This window comes from Meriones unguiculatus, chromosome 20 (assembly GCF_030254825.1).
Source record: "Meriones unguiculatus strain TT.TT164.6M chromosome 20, Bangor_MerUng_6.1, whole genome shotgun sequence".
NCBI lineage: Eukaryota > Metazoa > Chordata > Mammalia > Rodentia > Muridae > Meriones > Meriones unguiculatus.
In genome coordinates this window covers 22,789,805-22,809,136 of record NC_083367.1, presented here as the reverse complement: position 1 = coordinate 22,809,136, position 19,332 = coordinate 22,789,805, and the positions used below count along the sequence as shown (strand labels likewise).

The 19,332-nt window shown below is 42.6% G+C and overlaps 1 long non-coding RNA gene across 1 annotated transcript; it reads right to left on the bottom strand.

Annotated features, from left to right (window-relative positions):
- Window positions 1-16,838: 16,838 nt before the first annotated feature.
- Window positions 16,839-19,332, bottom strand: LOC132649493 (uncharacterized). The gene is made up of 2 exons (XR_009587947.1): window positions 19,271-19,332; window positions 16,839-17,080 (listed from the first exon to the last, which is right to left on the bottom strand). It is a non-coding gene; the product is annotated as an uncharacterized LOC132649493 (long non-coding RNA).

Below are 19,332 nucleotides of genomic sequence, written 5' to 3'. Positions count from 1 at the left end.
GATTGCCTGAGGATGATGATGATGATGATGATGGTGATGATGATGATGGTAGTGATTATGGTGATGATGGTGATGATGGTGGTGATGATGGTGGTTATGATGGTTATGATGGTGATGATGGTGGTGATGGTGGTGATGATGGTGATGATGGTGGTGATGATGATGGGGGTGATGATGGTGGTGATGATGGTGATGATGGTGGTGATGATGGTGATGATGATGATGGGGGTGATGATTATGATGGTGTGAGATGATGATGGTAGTGATGATGATAGTGATTATGGTGATGATGGTGATGATGGTGGTGATGATGATGATGGTGATGATGATGATGGTAGTGATGATGGTGATGATGGTGATGATGATGATGGGGGTGATGATTATGATGGTGTGAGATGATGATGGTAGTGATTATGGTGATGATGGTGATGATGGTAGTGATGATGGTGATGATGGTGATGATGGTGGTGATGATGATGGGGGTGATGATTATGATGGTGTGAGATGATGATGGTGATGATGATGAGGAGGAGGAGGGTAGAGGTGCTGCTGAGGTAGTGGTGGTGCGGTGATGGTAATGATGGTGACAACTAAGAAGGAAGGTCTTATGAAGGACATGTCGAGACAAATCTGGAGCATGTTTAGCTCTAGGTGCCTGAAGGCCAGTCTAGCAGAGAGGACATTCACAACAGATACAGGTCTAGAAAAGTGAGCACAACCATGGGATTCTCTCAGCGTGTGTGGACGTTGGCTGGGGTGCAGTTCCTAAGTCTTGTCCTGAGATATTCTGCTCCATGAAGCCATCAGGTCACCTCTTAGACACCCACCTCAGAAGACTCCAGTGAAGCCTGAGGATGTTCAGTTCCCAGGGGTCACAGTGAAGCGCCAACCACCCCAGAGTGGCTCACTGTTCTGCATGCCTTGGTGAGCACACTGAATGTGTCATGCAAATGCACCATGCACTAATACTCCAGACGTCACGGTTCTGCCGTGTGGGTGTTACTGCTCCCTGCAGTTTACAGATTAGGAAATGGAAAAACGTGGCATTCATGAGTGGCAGACAGAGGATTTGAACTTAAGGACCCCATGTTCATGGCCAGATCCTGTGTTCTTAATTGTTGTACTATTTTAATCTACATATTGCTATGTTACTTGTAGAGAGTAATTAAAATGGGAAATGGGATGAGATTGCTCATGAGGATGTCATGAGAATCACAAATATCAGAACAAATGCAAGGGCAGGCTTCGAACAGGCAGAAAAGAATTAGGATCCATAGTGGATTGTGTTTGTTTATTTATTTGATGTGTGTGTGTGTGTGCGCGTGTGTGTGTTCATTCTGTGTGGTTACACACATTTATATAGGACACACACACACACAGAGAAAAGAATTAGGATCCATAGTGAATTGTGTTTGTTTATTTATTTGATGTGTGTATGTGTGTTCATTCTGTGTGGTTACACATTTACATAGGACACACACACACACACACATACACACGTGTGAGTGCATGTGGGTGTAGAAGCCAGAGGTCAAACTTGGGTGTCATTTCCCAGAAGCCATCTATGTTGCTTGTTGAGACAGGGACTGATGAGCCTTCAGTTTACCAGGTAGGCTGTGGCGTCATCGAGGCCCGGAGGTCTGCTCACCCCCATCTGGGCAGCGCTGGGATTATGAGCCTGTGCTATATAAGCGTAAAAGCTTGAACCACTGCGATTTTTAATAGGAGTTCTGGGCTGCAGCGCTTGTGTGTGAGCACTCTGGATCTCCCACGCCCTGCTTACTTGTTTGTTTTCAGCACGAGTACCAGATTTCTTTTGTTTAGTTTGTTTGGTTGCTTTGGTTTGGTTTTCGAGACAGGGTTTCCCTGTGAAGCCTTGGCTGTCATGGAATTCAATTTGTAGACAAGGCTGGCCTCAAACTCACAGCTCGCCCTGCCTCTGCCTCCCGAGTGCTGGAATTAAAGGTGTGTGACCCTCCCCACCCCCGGTCCATACTTCTTAACAGAAAAAGCTGCAATGAACACAGAGCTCTTAAATGAATGTTTTCACAATATTACTGTTGATAAAAATCTCTTTTTGTGTGTTCTGATGGATTACTTTTCCAAGATCAGCAGTTAAGACCACACTATGAATATGTCTATTTTCAAGTATACTGGTCTTTTAAAAATTGCTGAAAACAGAAGAAAAAACTGCAGGTGACAGAAAATATATATGTTTTATGGAATGCATTCTACGTGGGAATGTTAAATAATGGATGCTAATATGGAGAAAAATGCCCTTATTCTTGTGGGGTCACCATATGGCAACAAAAAATAAAATTGAGTGAAGATTTAAATTTTAGTCTGCTTGTTTGGTTTGTTTGGTTTAGCCCAAGATAATCTCAGCGACTCAACTTAACTTCAAGTGTGAAAATGCAATTGGTTTTCTTCTGATTTGTAAATTCTTGTTTCTATAATCCTAGCTTAATTACAGGAATACGTTTTAACCTTTTCTCTGAATTTGTCAGCAGATATAGTGCGCTACTCCAGCCAGGATTATGTTAACTGACACACTAAGAAATACAAAACTCTGGAGCCTCTATAGAACATACAGAACAATTTTTGGCAATAATGTGATGAGTCATCAAATATATTTTGAAAATCATGGACTCTTCTGCTCTAATTGAACATTTCTTGGCTTTCTAGAATGATTGTTCTTTCACAGAACTTGTCTTTTACTCTGTGAAAAGTGAATATGCCAAAGATCTGTTGGAGCAACTTTTAAAAATTATTTTATTTATTATTATCATGCTTCTAAGTCAGTCACCAGATAGCTTGACATATTTGCTGCATGTGAAAGAAAGATTATTGTTTCCTGGGAGACTATTCACTGGAAAAGATAGCCTTTATGTGAGCATTGCTGAACATTTTGAAATATAATAACAAAAAGTATTTAAGGTTGTCTCCACATCATGATTTTCCCCTGATTTTTGCCAAAGGACAAGGAAGTAGCGCATGGGTAAATTGATAAAGAGAATGTTCTGTGGAGGCTGAAAACCCAGGTAAATGTTTGAACTTGACCGGAGGCTAAATTAGGATATTTGGAGTGAGGGAGAATGAATATAGGGATGGTAAAGAGCAAGGTCCTCTTTTGTCACAGGGATGACTGAGAATCTGCAATTTGCGAATAGCTCATAATTAGGGGTGGTTTTTGTAATGCAAAAATAAACCCTCAAATTATACATAGAAGTGATTGCAGATAATGACAGTGACCTGCTAAGAATAGATTAAAGGACTGAGGCCCCTTTTCCATCCCATTCAGATATTGGGGTGTCTGCAATGACCTGTGGAAATAGCATTAAGGAGAGAAACTGAAGAAACTGGGTTGCTGCAGGGCCTTGATTTGCATCTTCCATAGCGGTTTCCTTGTCAGGAGCTTTGTAAAATGTGATCCTCAGCAGGTCCATGAGCTTGTAGCACTCTTTTTAAAATTTTTCCTTTTTAAGTGTCTTCCTTTATCTCTGTCCAGCTTAGTTTTAGAGAGAAGGGGCTGTTGAAGCCGGAGCTCATCAATTCTGATAAACTAGCTGTCCAATAAGCTCCAGGGATCCTCCTGTCCCACCTGCCCAGTGCTGGCGTTGCAGGCAATGCCACCTTGTCTGTTTTTACCTGTCCCATCTCCCCAGTGCTGCTCAGGTCCTTATGTTTACGCTGCAAACTCCTTCCCGTCTGCTACCCTCCCCAGCCCAGAACTTCAGAACTACATGAAAATACTTAAAGTTCTTCAGAAACTGCACGCATCAAACCTACAACATTTTGTTAATCTGCTCTGTTGATACTCACAGGTATAAGGGATTCTTGTTTTCAGTATGGAGAAGCAATTGATGGAATGGCAATGGCCAGAGAACAGTACCTCCTTTGGACAGACCAGACCTGCCTTTCCTGAGCACTTCCTGACACTTAAATGCTGTGGTGTCAGGTTCCCCTGGCCAGCCTCTACCATGGAATCTACCATCTTCCCACTGAATGGGAAAAATGGTGACAGGCAAAGCCATTTGCTCATAAAATATGTTGTTCCTTGGCACTGTGGCATGCTCTCTCTGAACTTCCGATGGCCCAAAAGCTGAATGATAGTATCAGCAGGGAAACACGAAAGGGCTTAAAAAGGAGCTATTCGTTCTGTGTCCTAGTCCAAACAGAGTAGGACGTGGACAGCAGCACCTGTCAGGTATATAACTAAACCCCTAGAACAACCACCGAAAACTTGACACGGAGACTCAAAGCCACTCTAGAGAAGGTAGAATGAAATTCCAAATTCAAGTAACCCACAATAAAGGCAGAAGAAAGAAAACGGAACAAAGGACAGAGGAAGGAGCATAACAGCAAAAATGACAGGCAGATGGTCTAAGATACTAATACTTAGATCAGTTGTAAATAGCCTGAAACCCTAAGGCAAAAAAAAAAATTAGAAAAGTGGATCTATAAAAACAGACAAACAAATCTGTTATAAGATACTTGTAAGATATTCGTGTCAACATAACAATATACGAAGGTTAAAAGTAAAAAAAAAAAAAAAGGATAATCTCTGAAAAAATAGTGAAAAGAGAACAAAATCAGAATGCTGTTTTAACACCACACAAAGCAAAAATCAGAGCAAAGAAAATTGCCTGGAACAATAATAAGAAATTCAGCCAACAAAAAGATAAATTAATATTAAATTACACATCTAGTGATGGAGAGACAAAACAAGCAAAGAACAACTCAAGTGAATACTAGCGAAGCACATAGTTACAGCTAGAGACTGTGATGCCTGTCTCTCCACGGTTAACCTGCACCGCTCAGAGTTTGGTAAAGGGCTTGTGGGTGTATGAATTTGACAGCCGTGGCATGTCCTCAGATGAGAACACTGGGTGTGGTGGGACTGAGGGAGAAGTAGAAAAGGAGGTGAGCTGGATTCTGGTCAAGCTGAGACATTCTGTGGGAATGGCCAGGGCACAAGTGACACAGGAGAAGGTAGAAGGGACAGAGAATTTTGAGTTATTTACGTTCTGATGGTGATGGAGGCAAAGGATTTGCCAAAGATAGGAAACTTTTTTGTTTGGTTGGTTGCTTTTAAGTAGAGCCTGATACTTTTAAGAATTACGACATTTTCTGTGACAGCTGAGAGCGAGTGCAGGTCACATAGTTAAAGTGGGAATCCGCAGGTTTTTGAATGGACAGTAAGGGTCTAGTTCAGATAATATGAATTCCAAAGTGGTTGTATAAGTTTGCACTCCCATCAGCAATGGTGTTCTAATTCACGGTAAATGGTTTGGTTACTAAGCTAATCAAAAAAAATAATAATTCTTGTCTCCACTACCTGCCTGAGGAACACATGCCCCCAACCTACCTTCCTTACCCTACCCACTACCTCCCTGAGCAATCAACATACCTCTCAGCCCTTACCTGAGAAGCTTCTGTTTGCAGTAGATGATTGACACAGAGACCCACAACTTGACAAGGTGCAAAGGGTAAGAGCTCAGCCCTGAATGGAATATGCTATTGCATGCCCCCAACCTGACCCCCAGAGAGGCTCGGGGACGATTTTGGCAGAAATGACCAGTGGGTAGAAAGAGTGTAAGGCACAGGCGGTGGACGTGACTAAGGACCAGTGTCTTCTAAACACAGCAGGGAAGCTCCCTGTGTTTAGAACCTCTCATGTTCACAACCTCTCCCAGTGGTTGTGACCATGTGCACTAGACCCATGCCAGACGGAGTCCTGTGAAGGAGGTACAACTCTGGCATGAAATCCCACCAGCAGCTGTGGAGACTGTCAACGTTAGCTTCTGGGAGATGGAGACTCAGTCTTCTCGCAGAGTGCAGGCCCTGGAGCTGGCACACTCCACTGGCAGAATACACATACAAGAAAATTTGGAGTTAGGGTTGGGCAGGGGTGAATATGACTAAAGCATGCCATCTGAAGTTCTCAAGGAATATACATATTTTCCATTGTGTATTTCTGTCTTCTTTATAAAAAGCCAGGTGTTCGTAGGTATGTGGATTTATGTCTGGGGCCTGGAAGCAGTTCCATTGACCAACCTGTCCGTTTTTATGCAAATACCATGTTTTGTTTTGTTTTTTACATTAGTTCTGTAGTACAGCTTAAAATCAGGGATGGTGATACTTCTGGAAGTTCTTTTATTATACAAGAATGTTTTAGCTCTCCTGGGCATTCTGTTTTTCCCTATAGAGTTGAGTATTGTTCTTTTCAGGTCTGTAAAGAATTGTGTTGGAATTTTGATGGAGATTCCATTGAATCTGTAGATTGTTTTTGGTAAGATGGCCAGTTTTTATTATGCTAATCTATGAGGATTATCTATGAGAGGGCTACTGATTTTTTTTTAGTTAATTTTTTAAAAGATTTATTTATTTATTTTATGTATATGAATGCTCTATCTTCATGTACACTTGCATGCCAGAAGAGGGCATTAAGATCTCATTTTAGATGGTTGTGAGCCACCATATAGTTGCTGGGAATTGAACTCAGGACCTCTGGAAGAGAAGCCAGTGCTCTTAACCACTGAGCCATTTCTCTAGCTTTTTGAGTTAATATTTTATCTAGACACTTTGCTAAAGGTATTTCTCAGCTGTAGGAGTTCCCTGGTAGAATTTTTGGAGTTACTTATGTATACTATCATCTGCTAATAGCCCTACTTTATCTTCTTGCTTTCCTGTTTGTATTCTCCTTGGTCTCCTTTAATTATCTTATCGCTATAGACTATATCAAATGAATATTGAGAGAGTGGATAACCTTGTCTTGTTCCTGATTTTAGTGGAATTGCTTTGAGTTTCTCTCCATTTAATTTGATGCTGGCTATGGGCTTGCTGTAAATTGCCTTTATTACATTTAGGTATGTCCCTTGTATTCCTGATCTCTGGAAGACCTTTATCATGAAGGGGTGTTGGATTTTGTCAAAGGTTTTTTTGTTTTGTTTTGTTTTGTTTTGTCTTTGTTTTTTCAGCATCCAATGAGATAATCATGTGGGTTTTTTTTTTCTTTCAATTTGTTTATATGGTGGATTACATTGATGGATTTTTGTATGGTGAACAATCCCTGCATCTCTGGGATGAAACCCACTTGATCATGGTGGATGTGTTCTTGGATTCAGTGAGTATTGTATTGAGTATTTTTGCATCAATGTTCATAAGGGTCTATAATTCTCTTTCTTTGTTGAATATTCACGTGGTTTAGGTATCCGGGTGGTTGTGGCCTCATAGAATGATTTTGGCAATGTTTCTCCTGTTTCTGTTTTGTGGGATAATGAGGAGTATTGGTGTTAGCTCTTCTTTGAGAGTCTTATAGAATTTGGTGGTAAAACCAACTGGCCCTAGGCTTTTTTGATTGGGAGACTTTTAATGACTGATTCTATGTTCTTAGTCATGTGCCTAGTGTTACTGCAAGTTGATATGCCATGGGTGATTGATACCCCTGGGAGGCCTGCCCTTTTCTAAAGGGAAGTGGAGAAGGAGTGTATCTGGGGAGGAGAATAGATGGGTGTGAAGAGTGGGACGAGAAAAGGAAGGGAAAACTGCAGTCAGGATGAAATGTATGAGAGAAGAATAAAAACATACATTAAAAATTAGAAAATTTAGAAATAATTCCAAAGGGAAAATAACTGAAAATGTTTCTTTATTTAACTAGCCTTGAATATGGTTTGCAAAGATTTAAAATGTGAAAACATATAATTTGTTTAATGTTATTAATCACAATACTTTATATGTACTTATGAATCATAAATATAATATATATTGTTGAAATTCATTTTTACTGGGTATACTCACTAAGTACATTTTGATGTGTGAGGTGATTTTGTTGACATTGGTTGAACTATAAGGAAAAGCCTTAATCTGGTACAGCCCCTGGTCTAATCTAATGCACTGAATTAAAGACTTGTCAACCACAAGCCGCCAATAACAGCCGTATGAATCTCCCCATATATCTAGGAATGGAAGCATCTAGAAAAGTTTCACAGCGACTAATGGAGCTAGGATTTAAAGGAAGCTATGCCTAGAAATAAAGGCCACAATCTCATCACTACCTATCTGCCTACCAACCCTCTCTCGAAATAGCCCCTCTCCGTTCTGGAAGTCCTGGTAGGAAAGCCTATCTTTCAATAGCTCCTTCCATCTCACTGGTCCTGGCGCACCTTAACTCTAGAAGCCTAGCAGCTGAAGTTCCAAATTAATTCCTGCTTGATAATACCAGAAAGGGTTGGACCACTTGCAGGGAGATGGCACACCCTCAATGGATGTGCGGTCCAGGGACTGTTTATGAACTCTCTGTGTAAATCATGGCTGTGCCCCATGAGCCCACTGGAAAAGAAGCAAGCACTCCAGGGACTCCCAAAGAAAGTTCTGTGGCTCAAGAGTGCCCAGATCTCAACAAGGTAACAAGCCAGTGGCCAGAAAGTCACCGCCATGATCTGCTCAGACAGGAATCCCACTCTGTGTACAAGAGACTCTTTGAACTCCAAAAGTCCACAGCAGCTCTTTCTCTTCAGAGCTTCCTGGTGTAAACATCTCTGAGAGCTTTGTTCTCACTGTTCTTTCCCATGTACAATTCCTATAGCCGCTTTTGTTCATGAAACTTATTTCTGTTCTGGAGGCCTTGTGCGTTCTGAGTCAATATCACAGGCTCCAGTGGGAACGGTGTCAGCTGAAAACTTTGCTTCTGCTAAAGAGAATAAACATGAGCTCTGGATGCTTGGTTGCTAGGTTGTTCAGGGTGAAATATATCCACACGGAGTTCATCACTAGGAAATAATAAAAGATCAAGGTAATGGAGGTGGGAGGGGGGTTGTGGTTCCATTGAGAGGTGATCTCTGAGGTCATCATCAACAAGCATCTTCATCACCACCTTTTAGAAAGGTTAAAGTTCCCCATCCCATATGCAGTAACAGATAGCAACCAAAACTCCATACATAGCCTGAAACAATAACATGCAGAGACAGGACAGCGCCAGAGAGACAGAGCCTGCTCAGCTGTTTCCTGACCACCCTGGCCCTGCACACTTCCACCTCACACAGAGTTTCTAAAGAATAATTATACCAAGTGATGTCATGACGGGTGGCCTCGTTCCAAGGGCTTCATGGTTTATCTTTGGTGACAGAGAGATAGGAGTAATAACAAGCTATGAACTGTTGTCACAGTTTGATGGAGGGAGAGAAAACAGCTCACAGGCCAGTTCTGCAGTTCTCACATGCAGGACCCGAATGCTGACTTCAGAAGCTGGCCCTGCCTGGATGCTATTCCTTAGCAAGACAATCCCAATCTCATTTACATATGTAAATTTAAACCCACTGAATTTACAGCATGTGTTAAGTCCTGTGTTTATGAGTTGGTCATTACAGACCCCTATGAACTATATGGCATTCTTCCACCTCACAGCTGAAACTCAACACTGTGGGCTGGTGACATGAGCAGGTCACATGGCTGTTAAATGGTAACGGAAGCTCTTGAGCAGAGCCTCAGAGACTACCCTTGGTCACACTGACATTTTAAATGATGTCTTGAATTTATTATTATTCTAAAAGAAACTTTTAAGTGAAGCTTATAAAAATAAACCATGCTTGCCTCAGCCATAGACTTTCATCATGAGAGGTCATGAACTTGATAATTCTGTTTTTACAATTAAGTCACATACGATTGATGTTTTCAGTCGGAGCAAAGTAGTTTATTCTCTGAAATGCCCAAGACAGTTTGTCTTTGGATATTTTTAGCTCCTACTTCTGAAACCAGAGTGTGTGCCTTAAGGGAAGCCTGTAGCTGACTGGAGGTACAGTCATGCCTGTTGGGACTACTTGTGCTTCTATGGAGGTTGGAGGGATTTCGAGTGGCTGTGAGCATCTATGGTTATAAGGCAGGAAGATGCGTAGTAAAGATGACTCAGGAGATAGCCAAGAACCATGTTACTAACAAGTAGCTTTATGCTGTGTGCTGAGTCTCAGGGTTCTGGGTTCGTGCTCATGACTTTCTTCTGTTGCTTGAATACACCCTGAGTCTAAGAAGTTCTGGCAGAAGAGAAAGTATGATGTCTGTGTGCAAAATAAAGTCTTCTAAGACTTGGTATAATCAGAAGGATGGTTAGAAGAATTAAGGGGTGAAAACAGAAAAGTGGTTTTTAGCTCAAGAACCACTAACTAAAAGAACAGGAAGAGAAAAAACATCATGCCTTGATTTGAGGAAGAAGGAAAAGGGGTGGAAGCAGAGAGGAAGGGATCAAAGAAAGAAGAGAGGAAGGAAGGAGAAAATTAGTTATTCTTAGATTCTCCTGACTGTTTCTCGAGCACCATTGTTTGCTGAACCATCTCTGTGGGCGAACATCTCATGGAGCGCTGGGAGCAGATTCCAAGAAAAAGAGAACACTTGCTCTGAAGCCACCAGCAGCTTCCAAGGAGACAGTACAGATGCAAAGAACGTAAATTACAGTGCTTAGAAGTACAAACAGGTTAAGTGTAGACATCGTTGAGAGCAGCTCTGATGTGGTAATATGATGACATATTGTAAGAAAGGAACTCTGGGGTTTGAGTTGATTTATTTTGTGCTTCAATGCCCAACAACTGGTGTAGCCCCAATCAATTCTTCGTTCACTGTGTGAATGCCGTATCCACCAATTTTATGTTTCACTGCAAGACTGGACAGAGGCACTCTCTGGATCAAAGTCATTAAGGCTGTTAGTGGGTCATGTTAGGAACAGAACTCAGGTTCTTTTCACGGTCACCCAAGCAGAAACCATCAAGTACATAGGAAAAGCAGTAAATGCAAGATGGTGGTATGCTCTTTATGGATACATGCACACATCGAGCGCTGTCTCCCTTGGCTGGTGCGGGGCTCTTGTGTTCAGTGTCCAGTGTCCAGGGAGACCTCTACACAGCAGCAGTGCAGGCCACAAGGTCGTCCTGGTGATATACTCAAATACTCCGCTGTGCTAGGAAGGACAGTATGCCACGATTTCCACAGTTAAAATGCTTAATGGGTCTCAAACATTAGTGAAGTCTAAGTTTGCAACTTGAAACAAAACTCAATCTAATACTTTGCCTTTGCCATTTTTTTCTACTCTGTTTTATATGTTAGTCTTGCCTTTGATCACATTTTATTCAAAAAGCAAAATGCAATACAAATTCAATTTACTTCTTGTGTATGTGAACATGTGTAGAGGGTGTATGAGTGTGTATTTCTGAGATGAAGTATCACCATGAGGTCCAGAATGGCTTCAAAGTCTTCACCTTTCAAAGTCTAGGATTGTATGACAGCCCTAAAATATATATTTCTGTGTTAACCAAATTTAGCCAACATTTGCTGTCATATCATTGATCTTAAGAACAATCCAATTCAGTTTGACCGTGCTGTACTCTGCTTAAACTCTATAGCTCCTTCTCTTTGAGACCTACATTCGTTTTTAGCATAGCTGTGGCTCTTCTGTTAACACCTGCTGTCACCTTTAGCATATCAGAAGCCATTTTGTTTCCAACTCTCTATTTTGATCATAAGGAGAAATTAAGTTCAAGTTCTCAGGCACTGCATACCTGAGACCAGATTCAGTAGTTCAATACTTGCTGCTTAGAATAAAACAATAGATGATAAATGCATATTCTGCTTGAGTTAAAGATAGATGTATATTATGTTAGAGTTAAGACCACAACATCCTGCTATGTTCCTTACTCCCAGAAAACTGGAAAACTTGGAAAAACTTCCCTACCCTAAATCTTAGCCAATCAGCTTAAAGTGCTTTGTCTAGCTACCTAAATACAGCCCGATACACTTGGAACAAAATCAGTTATGTTTAGTTGGTCAAAATGATGTAATGGTGCCCTCCACACACACATAGCTACATTGTTGTTGTTGTTTTGTATAAAAAGCCTGCCTTACTACAGACTGGGAAAGGATCTTCATCAACCCTATATCTTACAAAGGGCTAATATCCAGAATATATAAAGAACTCAAGAAGTTAAAGAACAACAAACCAAGTAGTCCAATTAAAAATTGGGGTACAGAGGTAAATAGAGAATTCTCTGTAGAGGAACATTGAATGCCAGAGAAACACTTAAAGAAATGCTCAACGTCTTAGTCATCAGGGAAATGCAAATCAAAACAACCCTGAGATTTCACCTTACACCCATCAGATGGCTAAGATCAAAAACTCAAGTGACAACACATGCTGGAAAGGATGTGGAGAAAGGGGAACCCTCGTCCATTGCTGGTGGGAATGTAAATTTGTAAAACCACTTTGGAAATCAATCTGGTACTTTCTCAGACAATTAGGAATAGCGCTTCTTCAAGATCTAGCTATATCACTCCTAGGCATATAACCAAAATATGCTCAACTATACAAGGACTTTTGCTCAATCATGTTTGTAGGAGCTTAATTCGTAATAGTCAGAATCTGGAAACAACCTAGATGTCCCTCAACTGAGGAATAGATACAGAAATTGTGGTATTATACAGTGGAATACTACTCAGCAATTAAAAACAAGGAAATCATGAAATTTGCAGATAAATGGTGGGAACTAGAAAAGATCCTGAGTGTGGTATTCCAGAAGCAGAAAGACACACATGGCATATACTCACTTATAAGTGGATATTGGACATATAATAAAGGATAATCATACTAAAATCTGTATACCCAAAGAAGCTAAGAAATAAGGAGGACCCTGGATAAGATATTACATCCTCATTCAGAAAGGCAAATGGGATAGACATTGGAAGAGAGAGAAAACAGTGAACAGGACAGGAGCCTACCGCAGAGGGCCTCTGAAAGACTCTACCAATCAGGGTATTAAAGCAGATGTTGAGACTCTTAGCCAAACTTTGGGCAGGGTGCAGGGAATATTACGAAAGAAGGGGGAGAGAGAAAGACCTGGAAGGGACTGGTACTGATTCTAAAACTGATACTCCAACCAAGGACCATTCCTGGATATAACCTAGAACCCCTGCACAGATGTAGCCCATGGCAGCTCAGTGTCCAAGTAGGTTCCCTAGTAAGGGGAACAGGGGCTATCTCTGACATGAACTCAGTGGCTGGCTCTGATCACCTTCTCCCTGGTTGGGGAGCAGCCTTGCCAGGCCACAGAGGAAGATAATGCAGACAGTCCCCTCCAGGTCTTTCTCTCTCCCCCTTCTTTCGTAATATTCCCTGCACTCTATGGCGAAGAGTCTCAGCATCACAGTTTAAAAGTTTTGTTTATAATATGAGAATACATTTTAATTAGTGAGCAGGTCATTTTTGGGACAACTGAGGTTTTACCCAGAATGAACTTCAAACTTTATTTGGAGAAAAACAAACATCAGAAAGCCAGGAAGGTAACCAACATTCATTACACTTTCACAAAGGCAAACGAAGCAGCATGTTTGAGAAATCGCCCAGGGGAAGCTGGTGTTGTCTTCTCTGACTGAAGTAGATTTCTTGGTACACCAGAAATTTTCACCCGTCGCCAATTTTAAAATAAAGTGCACCTTTGTAAGATATTATGTTTGTGAAGGGTCACTGAGACCAACTAACTATATCGATAATTGACAAGAAATGGAACCTGCCAGATGCCAAAAAGTTGAGATTTTTACATTGTAATGACTATTTATTGATAATTTACTGTGTAGAACTGTATTATTTCTAATCACAAAATAAAAAGATGCTGCAAAACAAAAGAATGGTTATTTAGAGAATTGGTTGAAGACTCTGTAATTAATGTTCTTTAAAAATAAGTTTATTTTTAAAACATTTCTCTAATTAGAAAGATAAATTCAAAAAGTTTCAATAACCGTACTTGAAAAGGGACAAATTACTATGCAAGAGAAGTAAAGACTATATTCAGGGGAAGCATGGTTACTGAAATATTTATGGGTTTTGGTTGTTGGTCTGAATAGCTAACAACTTTAAATTAATGTTTTATTACTCGGCTGCTATGTATAGCATCCTATCCTACCTCAGGCTTGTTTTCCCTGTACCACTCCTTCCCTCCCTCGCTCCACCTAGAGGCCCCCTCGCTGTCCTTCTCTCAACTTCACATCTCCTTTTTCTCTCCCAGTGAGTCCGACCAGTGCTCACACTTGGGAGCAGAGCCGTCTGCCGAAGCACGGGCCCCAGCAGAAGCCGTGCCAGGGAAGACCACCGACCCTGCCTGTTTCAGCGCCTGCAGCTGCCGGTGGCTCCCCAGCCAGGGATGGGGCTTCCTGAGCGGCTCCACCATCCACGCTGGAACCGTGACCCGCCTGAGCTGGTGCGGGGTGTGTGCAGTCAACCACAGCGGCTGCGAGTTCGGGACGTCAACCGCTCTCGCGATAGAAGACTCCTTTTCAAGTGCTCCCCCCGCCCCCAGCTCTGCGTTGTCTCTCTGCTCCCTCTTCCACAGTGTTCCCTGAGCCGTGCGTGCGAGCATGTACACGCGTGCGTGTGTTTGTGTGCGTGTATGTGTGTCTGTGTGTGTGTGTGAGAGAGAGAGAGAGAAAGAGAGAGAGAGAGAGAGAGAGAGAGAGAGGGCTCAGCCCTCCACGGCCACTACCCTCTGACCGTTCTCTGCACTCTGACCAGCTGCAGTAGTCTGTCTATTAATTCATTATCGATCTCTTTATTAATTGTTGCCATCCACTGCAACAAAGAAGCTTTCCTGATGAGGGTTGAGAGCTTCACCGACCTGCTGGCACACAGACAACAGTGCTTATCTACTAAAATAAAAGTAGGTTCTCCCACATGACTGTTCGGTCACAGGTCCTTGGCCAGGTTGGGTTTACAGTACCGGACACGAGTTCTGTCCTCTGGAGCGGGCCTAAGGCCCAATCAGAGGGCGGCTGGAGCACACAGCACCCAGCAGAGCACACAGCACCTTGCAGCCGGTTTAACACACGCTCAGGTAACGACTCTACATAGTTATAAAATGAATGTGATGTTCTCTTTTCTCAAGACGGCCGTAGCATCGCTGCTGCCTCATGAACGAGGGTGATGTTAGGACAGTTGTCTATCCTGTGCTACACCGCCTTCCAGCTTGTCCATCTTCCCGGCGCTGCATATAAACAGGCCTTGGGAGAAGAGCAAGCTTGGAATGTTGTCAGTCCTGCAACACTTAAAATACGACTAGTAAAGACATATGGAAGCTGTTTTCGATGAAGCTATGTGAGTTCTAAGGAAGAGAGATCAGCTCTGGCTCGGGAAACTGAGGCAGGCATTATCTGAAACTAGCCACACAAACCCAAACTTATCAGCAGGTCCTCAGGCCCTTGGTCTTTCTGTTTTCGTCCCTGGTCTCTCTTCTTGGCCTCCTTTGTGTACCTGCTGTGGCCTCTCTGGCAGCCTCTCTCGAGGACGCCATTCCTGGCCAGTCTGGGCTTTCTTTGTAACAGCTCATAAGCTCTTGCACATGGCTCTGGCTTACTCCTGCCTGTGGCAATTTGACAATTCCAGTAAAATTGCTTCTTGGTAATTTATTCCTCATTTCTTAGTCCAGCTTTCCTTTGGAAAGTTGTAGTTGGTTCAACTGTTTTCTGTATGGTAGCCCTTGGGTAGGGAAGGGCAAGCTTGTGAGGTGGTCCTGAGGTCAGGCTTGTCCAATCTCTGACACAGAAATGCAGCTCGAGACTTTAAGGAGCAAAGGTTACAGACAGGCCATGGTCTCAAGAAAGGCTGCCAGTCAAGAAAGGCTGCCAGTCAGGCCGACCACACTTGTAAACACTTAGAAATCATTCTCAACTCACAAATTACAATTATGCATAGCTACAGGGTAAAGTTTTGATCTGAAAACGGCTTTTGATATGATCTCAGATCTTTATTAAATGTTTAGCTATTCATTCAACAGGTTTTGATTAAGTGGCCAGAATGGGTCTGAGATGAGAGAAAACAATCCAAGCAGGAACCGGGCTGCTTAGAAACACTGGATCCCCTGAGTCCCAGACCCTGTTGGTCCCCACTGTGTACAGCTCAGCTTTGACTGGTCGCCTCCATGGGACTTATGAGGTCAGTAGGATGGAATGATGCTTTCGAAAATGCACATCTGTCTTCACACACACAACAGGCTTAGGATCTTTACCACTCGTGTCTTAGCAACAGAGCCTCTGAGTGGTTCTGAAGGGCTACAGCATGTTCAGTTGTGAGATGATGTGAATTCATACTTTTCAGCACCATTTCACTAAAATATAAATAAAAGCATAGTAGAAGGAGCGGAGAGCTGGGGCAGATGGGTCTATGGGAAGAAGAGGAAGCAGAATGATGATGTTTCCTTAAATTCTCCTAGCACAGGTTAAGGATGTATTGCTTATAGACTTTAGCCACATTAAAAAAAAATAAAACTAATTAACAAATAAAAATAAAAAGTCTTTCCTTTGGCAGTTACTCAAGTGGTGAACTACTGTAAAAAGACATCCTGGTGCTTCCCCTAGGAGATCAAGGTCAACACTCAGCATTTAACATCCGCCCGTTTAGTGTGCACCATGAAGAAATGAGTGAGAATGACCCTTTACCTCTGTGATCTTCCTCCAAAGACCCGTAACCCCCCCCCCCAACTTCCAGCCTAAACAGAAAAAAATGATGTCAGGACATACAGTTAAAGAAGAAAACTGTCTAACAAATTGCCTTAAACTATCCATGGCTATAAAACAAGAGAAGTCAAAGAAGCTATCACAGTCATGCGCAGCCTGAGGACATAACCAAATACACACGTGATGTCTGCGTGGATGCGGCTCTGAAGTCAGAAGGTCACTGATTTAAAGAGAAGGAAGCACGGATAAACATGCCCTTTCGCCAGTAATCATACATACATACTGGTTTGCTCATTTAAACAGATAGAACTACATTAATGTTTGATGTTACTACTTTAGGAGACGCTGAATACAGGATATATAGAAAACATAATAGCTTTTTAATTTTTCTATAAATCATCACTTATTCAAAAGTAAATTATATTAAAAAAATCATTATGTGTTAGAGAAAAACTGAAGACTCTTTTGGTTTGTTTGTTTCCCCAGCATCTTTGGATGTGCTCTGTCTGGTGCTGTCTGTGTGCTTCGGAGATTTTCCTGGAAATCCTCGCAGTGTCTCTCGTTCTTATGCCTCCATACAAACTCATCTTTCCCGAGTGCTCTGAAGTGAAGGCACAGAGCAAAATGTGAGTGGGTGCTGCTCAAAGATCTTGCCATTTAATCACCTGTGCAGCATTAATCATAACAAACAAGCCATTTAACTACAAACCCCATCATGATTAGACTCTACTTAAAAAATAATGTGGAAGAGTTGTGGGAGGATTGAGGGAGCCAGAGAGGTCAAGGACAAGAAGAAGACCTACACAATCAACTAACTGGGGCCCATGGGAGCTCACAAAGACTGAACCACCAGCCAGAGAGCATGCATGGGCCGGATCTAGGCCCCCTACACATATGTAGCAGATGTGCACTTTGGTTTTCATGTGGGTCCCCTAACAACAGGAGCAAGAGCTGTCTCTGACTCTGTTGCCTGCCTTTGGATCTCTTTCACATAGCTGGGCTGCCTAGTCTGGCCTCAGTGGGAGCAGATGCCTTTAGTCCTGCTGTGGCTTGATGTGTTAGGGTGGGTGGGTACCCATGGGGTGTGTGGGGGGGGGAGAATGGGGAAGGGGGAGGAGGTGTGAAGGTGGGACTGGGAAGGGTGAGGGAGAGGCTTCAGGCTGTAAAGTGATTAAATAAATTAGTTAATAGAAAGGAAAAATAATGTGGAAATAGTAAAACAAGTGACATAAATAGATGAGAAAGGAAAACCCTGCCCACCTTCCCTCTCATTTCTTTCCTTTTATCTCATGTTCCTGGAGTAATATGCTGAAGAAATTAGCCATTCTGATTCCTATATTAACCTTTTAACACTGAAATTCCCAGGCCACTTCCTGTCAGCAACTTTTAATTTTAAAAAGTTGGGTAGCAATGAAATAAGTTGATACCATATGCTTTAATTGAGTTCTGTAAGCAAAGGCTTCAGGTAACCATTTCACCACAGGGAAATGCACCCCCCCCCCGTCCTGCCCCCCACCTGGGCTGCCCAGTTGAATGCTCTGCAGTGCATTTGCTCCTTGGGAAAACATTCAGCTTCTGAACTCCTGACCTGAGCCTCCTGCCAGGGCTCCTGGACAGAGGCTGTGGAACCTGCACTGCAGTGACCAATCTCAACTCTTCCTTTTAAGATGCCTCACTCGGAAATCAGGTAACCATTTTCACCACAGGGAAACACACTCCCTCTACCCTGGCTTCAGGCATTCAAAATCCCTCTCATTTGCTTATAATGAGATGATAACAGGTTAACTCTGTCTGAAAATTTGATCTCCTCATGAACAGGAGTGCAAAAAAAAAAAAAAAAAAAAGGAACTATGAAGGAAGGAGGCAATGCTGGACCATAAATCATGCAGCAAGATGGAGGGGTTGCGTTTCTTGTTCGATGTCCTCAAGCCAAGATCACCTCTAACGCCTGTCACCTCCTCTTAAGGAGAAAAATAGATACACCGGATCGCTCCATCCTCTCTCCCTCCCCCTCCTTCTCTCCCGCAAGTCATGGATTATTAAAATGAAATTTGCTTTTCTCCTTAACTTCACTGCAAAAGCCTAGCTTCAATTCTGGTCTTGGTACAAGTAACAGACAGGAAAGAAAGGAGATTTATAACTGAAAAATAAATAAATAAAAGGTTCTGTAATAAGAGGTATGGGAGACTAGAGGAATATTGGACCAACATGGAAAGGAATGTTCAGTACCAACTCATAAATATGGTCACTATGCTGGCAGAATTCATGTCGGGGGATGAATAGCATGAGTAATGTTCTTGCCAAATAGGACGTTCTGGACCGGCCCATGCAAACAAGCAATCAGAGGCTGGAGCCTGGCCGAGCCAGCCCCATGAGTAAACAGCTGTGAGGTCAGCTCCCCTGCGCAACATTGCAGGCACTTATCTCGGCACTACAGTCAACAGAGAGCCCACGGCCCACCCAAACAGGGAAAGGAAGGACCCAGAAAGCTGAAGCGCGTACGGCTTGGGTTCCCTGATGCTGGTGACTGGGAGCCGAGATGCCCGCAGGGACTAATCTGTGACTGAACTGTGTTCTGCTGCTGTGGGTCAGTCTGGCTTGTTGACCTTGTGAGATGGTGCAGGCCAGGCAGGTGTGTTCACCTCCTGTTGCTACAACAGAAAACTTGGTGAGAGGAGCCGTAGAAGGAGATTTGACTCAGATCTGGGGCCGCAGTGTCCAAATAGTACAGTAATATTTCAGGAAGCAAAGAAATGTCTGAGGCATAAGAGGGCGCATGGGGAGGTCTCACCTTGTAGCTACTCACTCCCAGAAGAACCTCCTTGATCTCTCTCACAGGTGCTGCTCTATGGC